Here is a 5,000-nt window from a genome sequence, read left to right on the forward strand (position 1 = left end):
TGGTGATTACCTCGTTAGCTGCCATTGACAGCACGAGATGACCAGACCACTTGAAACCTAACTTCCCTCAGGGAACCTGACTGAACTGAACTGAACTGGTTCGTCTTTTGTACCAGAACAGATCTCCTTCGCCTTTTGTATAGCTATATTTCACAAATTTTGCCAGCTTACGGCCATACTACCCTGAGAACGCCCGATCAGATCTCCTTCGCCTTTTGTATAGCGATATTTCACAAGCTTTGCCAGCTTACGGCCATACTACCCTGAGAACGCCCGATCTCGTCTGATCTCGGAAGCTAAGCAGGGTCGGGCCTGGTTAGTACTTGGATGGGAGACCGCCTGGGAATACCAGGTGCTGTAAGCTTTTTGGTTTATTTCATTAAAAAGAAAGAACAGACAGATCTTGTTGGTATCAACTGAGATCGATGTACTGTCTTGTTAGTTTTGTGGTTGGAGCTCACATCGGGTTGAGTTTGCAGCTCTCGTTTTCACCCAACTCTGTGCGTTTTAAATGGTGATTACCTCGTTAGCTGCCATTGACAGCACGAGATGACCAGACCACTTGAAACCTAATTTCACTCAGGGAACCTTACTGAACTGGTTCATCTTTTGTACCAGAACAGATCTCCTTCGCCTTTTGTATAGCTATATTTCACAAGTTTTGCCAGCTTACGGCCATACTACCCTGAGAACGCCCGATCTCGTCTGATCTCGGAAGCTAAGCAGGGTCGGGCCTGGTTAGTACTTGGATGGGAGACCGCCTGGGAATACCAGGTGCTGTAAGCTTTTTGGTTTATTTCATGACAAAGAAAGAACGGACAGATCTTGTTGGTATCAACCCTGGTCAATGTACTGTCTTGTTAGTTTTGTGGTTGGAGCTCACATTGGGTTGAGTTTGCAGCTCTCGTTTTCACCCAACTCTGTGCGTTTTAAATGGTGATTACCTCGTTAGCTGCCATTGACAGCACGAGATGACCAGACCACTTGAAACCTAACTTCCCTCAGGGAACCTGACTGAACTGAACTGAACTGGTTCGTCTTTTGTACCAGAACAGATCTCCTTCGCCTTTTGTATAGCTATATTTCACAAATTTTGCCAGCTTACGGCCATACTACCCTGAGAACGCCCGATCAGATCTCCTTCGCCTTTTGTATAGCGATATTTCACAAGCTTTGCCAGCTTACGGCCATACTACCCTGAGAACGCCCGATCTCGTCTGATCTCGGAAGCTAAGCAGGGTCGGGCCTGGTTAGTACTTGGATGGGAGACCGCCTGGGAATACCAGGTGCTGTAAGCTTTTTGGTTTATTTCATTAAAAAGAAAGAACAGACAGATCTTGTTGGTATCAACTGAGGTCGATGTACTGTCTTGTTAGTTTTGTGGTTGGAGCTCACATTGGGTTGAGTTTGCAGCTCTCGTTTTCACCCAACTCTGTGCGTTTTAAATGGTGATTACCTCGTTAGCTGCCATTGACAGCACGACATGACCAGATCACTTGAAACCTAATTTCCCTCAGGGAACCTTAATGAACTGAACTGAACTGGTTCGTCTTTTGTACCAGAACAGATCTCCTTCGCCTTTTGTATAGCTATATTTCTCAAATTTTGCCAGTTTACGGCCATACTACCCTGAGAACGCCCGATCTCGTCTGATCTCGTAAGCTAAGCAGAGTCGTGGCTGGTTAGTACTTGGATGGGAGACCCCCTGGGAATACCAGGTGCTGTAAGCTTTTTGGTTTATTTCATTACAAAGAAAGAACAGACAGATCTTGTTGGTATCAACTGAGGTCAATGTATTGTCTTGTTAATTTTGTGGTTGGAGCTCACATTGGATTGAGTTTGCAGCTCTCGTTTTCACCCAACTCTGTGCGTTTTAAATGGTGATTACCTCGTTAGCTGCCATTGACAGCACGAGATGACCAGACCACTTGAAACCTAATTTCACTCAGGGAACCTTACTGAACTGGTTCATCTTTTGTACCAGAACAGATCTCCTTCGCCTTTTGTATAGCTATATTTCACAAGTTTTGCCAGCTTACGGCCATACTACCCTGAGAACGCCCGATCTCGTCTGATCTCGGAAGCTAAGCAGGGTCGGGCCTGGTTAGTACTTGGATGGGAGACCGCCTGGGAATACCAGGTGCTGTAAGCTTTTTGGTTTATTTCATGACAAAGAAAGAACGGACAGATCTTGTTGGTATCAACCCTGGTCAATGTACTGTCTTGTTAGTTTTGTGGTTGGAGCTCACATTGGGTTGAGTTTGCAGCTCTCGTTTTCACCCAACTCTGTGCGTTTTAAATGGTGATTACCTCGTTAGCTGCCATTGACAGCACGAGATGACCAGACCACTTGAAACCTAACTTCCCTCAGGGAACCCGACTGAACTGAACTGAACTGGTTCGTCTTTTGTACCAGAACACATCTCCTTCGCCTTTTGTATAGCTATATTTCTCAAATTTTGCCAGCTTACGGCCATACTATCCTGAGAACGCCCGATCTCGTCTGATCTCGGAAGCTAAGCAGGGTCGGGCCTGGTTAGTACTTGGATGGGAGACCGCCTGGGAATACCAGGTGCTGTAAGCTTTTTGGTGTATTTCATTACAAAGAAAGATCAGACAGATCTTGTTAGTATCAACTGAGGTCAATGTATTGTCTTGTTAGTTTTGTGGTTGGAGCTCACATTGGGTTGAGTTTGCAGCTCTCGTTTTCACCCAACTCTGTGCGTTTTAAATGGTGATTACCTCGTTAGCTGCCATTGACAGCACGCCATGACCAGATCACTTGAAACCTAATTTCCCTCAGGGAACCTTACTGAACTGAACTGAACTGGTTCGTCTTTTGTACCAGAATGGATCTCCTTCGCCTTTTGTATAGCTATATTTCTCAAATTTTGCCAGCTTACGGCCATGCTACCCTGAGAACGCCCGATCTCGTCTGATCTCGTAAGCTAAGCAGAGTCGGGGCTGGTTAGTACTTGGATGGGAGACCCCCTGGGAATACCAGGTGCTGTAAGCTTTTTGGTTTATTTCGTTACAAAGAAAGAACAGACAGATCTTGTTGGTATCAACTGAGGTCAATGTATTGTCTTGTTAATTTTGTGGTTGGAGCTCACATTGGATTGAGTTTGCAGCTCTCGTTTTCACCCAACTCTGTGCGTTTTAAATGGTGATTACCTCGTTAGCTGCCATTGACAGCACGAGATGACCAGACCACTTGAAACCTAATTTCCCTCAGGGAACCCTACTGAACTGAACTGAACTGAACTGGTTCGTCTTTTGTACCAGAACAGATCTCCTTCGCCTTTTGTATAGCTATATTTCTCAAATTTTGCCAGCTTACGGCCATACTACCCTGAGAACCCCGATCTCGTCTGATCTCGGAAGCTAAGCAGGGTCGGGCCTGGTTAGTACTTGGATGGGAGACCGCCTGGGAATACCAGGTGCTGTAAGCTTTTTGGTTTATTTCATGACAAAGAAAGAACAGACAGATCTTGTTGGTATCAACCCTGGTCAATGTACTGTCTTGTTAGTTTTGTGGTTGGAGCTCACATTGGGTTGAGTTTGCAGCTCTCGTTTTCACCCAACTCTGTGCGTTTTAAATGGTGATTACCTCGTTAGCTGCCATTGACAGCACGAGATGACCAGACCACTTGAAACCTAACTTCCCTCAGGGAACCTGACTGAACTGAACTGAACTGGTTCGTCTTTTGTACCAGAACAGATCTCCTTCGCCTTTTGTATAGCTATATTTCACAAATTTTGCCAGCTTACGGCCATACTACCCTGAGAACGCCGGATCTCGTCTGATCTCGGAAGCTAAGCAGGGTCGGGCCTAGTTAGTACTTGGATGGGAGACCGCCTGGGAATACCAGGTGCTGTAAGCTTTTTGGTTTATTTCATGACAAAGAAAGAACAGACAGATCTTGTTGGTATCAACTGAGGTCAATGTACTGTCTTGTTAGTTTTGTGGTTGGAGCTCACATTTGGTTGAGTTTGCAGCTCTCGTTTTCACCCAACTCTGTGCGTTTTAGATGGTGATTACCTCGTTAGCTGCCATTGACAGCACGAGATGACCAGACCACTTGAAACCTAACTTCCCTCAGGGAACCTGACTGAACTGAACTGAACTGGTTCGTCTTTTGTACCAGAACAGATCTCCTTCGCCTTTTGTATAGCTATATTTCACAAATTTTGCCAGCTTACGGCCATACTACCCTGAGAACGCCCGATCAGATCTCCTTCGCCTTTTGTATAGCGATATTTCACAAGCTTTGCCAGCTTACGGCCATACTACCCTGAGAACGCCTGATCTCGGAAGCTAAGCAGGGTCGGGCCTGGTTAGTACTTGGATGGGAGACCGCCTGGGAATACCAGGTGCTGTAAGCTTTTTGGTTTATTTCATTAAAAAGAAAGAACAGACAGATCTTGTTGGTATCAACTGAGATCGATGTACTGTCTTGTTAGTTTTGTGGTTGGAGCTCACATCGGGTTGAGTTTGCAGCTCTCGTTTTCACCCAACTCTGTGCGTTTTAAATGGTGATTACCTCGTTAGCTGCCATTGACAGCACGAGATGACCAGACCACTTGAAACCTAATTTCACTCAGGGAACCTTACTGAACTGGTTCATCTTTTGTACCAGAACAGATCTCCTTCGCCTTTTGTATAGCTATATTTCACAAGTTTTGCCAGCTTACGGCCATACTACCCTGAGAACGCCCGATCTCGTCTGATCTCGGAAGCTAAGCAGGGTCGGGCCTGGTTAGTACTTGGATGGGAGACCGCCTGGGAATACCAGGTGCTGTAAGCTTTTTGGTTTATTTCATGACAAAGAAAGAACGGACAGATCTTGTTGGTATCAACCCTGGTCAATGTACTGTCTTGTTAGTTTTGTGGTTGGAGCTCACATTGGGTTGAGTTTGCAGCTCTCGTTTTCACCCAACTCTGTGCGTTTTAAATGGTGATTACCTCGTTAGCTGCCATTGACAGCACGAGATGACCA

At 45.7% G+C, this 5,000-nt stretch overlaps 8 non-coding genes and 3 pseudogenes across 8 annotated transcripts; all 11 read left to right on the top strand.

Moving 5' to 3' along the window:
• Positions 1-245: 245 nt before the first annotated feature.
• Positions 246-364, top strand: LOC130926175 (5S ribosomal RNA). Its single transcript, XR_009066193.1, has one exon. It is a non-coding gene; the product is annotated as a 5S ribosomal RNA (ribosomal RNA).
• A 303-nt stretch (positions 365-667) lies between these two features.
• Positions 668-786, top strand: LOC130926176 (5S ribosomal RNA). Its single transcript, XR_009066194.1, has one exon. It is a non-coding gene; the product is annotated as a 5S ribosomal RNA (ribosomal RNA).
• Positions 787-1,179: 393 nt separating this feature from the next.
• LOC130926177 (5S ribosomal RNA) lies at positions 1,180-1,298 on the top strand. Its single transcript, XR_009066195.1, has one exon. It is a non-coding gene; the product is annotated as a 5S ribosomal RNA (ribosomal RNA).
• A 313-nt stretch (positions 1,299-1,611) lies between these two features.
• On the top strand, positions 1,612-1,730 carry LOC130925693 (uncharacterized; annotated as a pseudogene).
• A 303-nt stretch (positions 1,731-2,033) lies between these two features.
• LOC130926178 (5S ribosomal RNA) lies at positions 2,034-2,152 on the top strand. The gene has a single exon (XR_009066196.1). It is a non-coding gene; the product is annotated as a 5S ribosomal RNA (ribosomal RNA).
• A 313-nt stretch (positions 2,153-2,465) lies between these two features.
• Positions 2,466-2,584, top strand: LOC130924733 (5S ribosomal RNA). Its single transcript, XR_009065032.1, has one exon. It is a non-coding gene; the product is annotated as a 5S ribosomal RNA (ribosomal RNA).
• Positions 2,585-2,897: 313 nt separating this feature from the next.
• Positions 2,898-3,016, top strand: LOC130925614 (uncharacterized; annotated as a pseudogene).
• A 318-nt stretch (positions 3,017-3,334) lies between these two features.
• Positions 3,335-3,452, top strand: LOC130925260 (5S ribosomal RNA). Its single transcript, XR_009065545.1, has one exon. It is a non-coding gene; the product is annotated as a 5S ribosomal RNA (ribosomal RNA).
• A 313-nt stretch (positions 3,453-3,765) lies between these two features.
• On the top strand, positions 3,766-3,884 carry LOC130925397 (5S ribosomal RNA). Its single transcript, XR_009065678.1, has one exon. It is a non-coding gene; the product is annotated as a 5S ribosomal RNA (ribosomal RNA).
• A 393-nt stretch (positions 3,885-4,277) lies between these two features.
• On the top strand, positions 4,278-4,386 carry LOC130925642 (uncharacterized; annotated as a pseudogene).
• Positions 4,387-4,689: 303 nt separating this feature from the next.
• On the top strand, positions 4,690-4,808 carry LOC130926179 (5S ribosomal RNA). Its single transcript, XR_009066197.1, has one exon. It is a non-coding gene; the product is annotated as a 5S ribosomal RNA (ribosomal RNA).
• Positions 4,809-5,000: the final 192 nt, after the last annotated feature.

Source organism: Corythoichthys intestinalis, chromosome 11, assembly GCF_030265065.1.
Source record: "Corythoichthys intestinalis isolate RoL2023-P3 chromosome 11, ASM3026506v1, whole genome shotgun sequence".
Taxonomy (NCBI): domain Eukaryota; kingdom Metazoa; phylum Chordata; class Actinopteri; order Syngnathiformes; family Syngnathidae; genus Corythoichthys; species Corythoichthys intestinalis.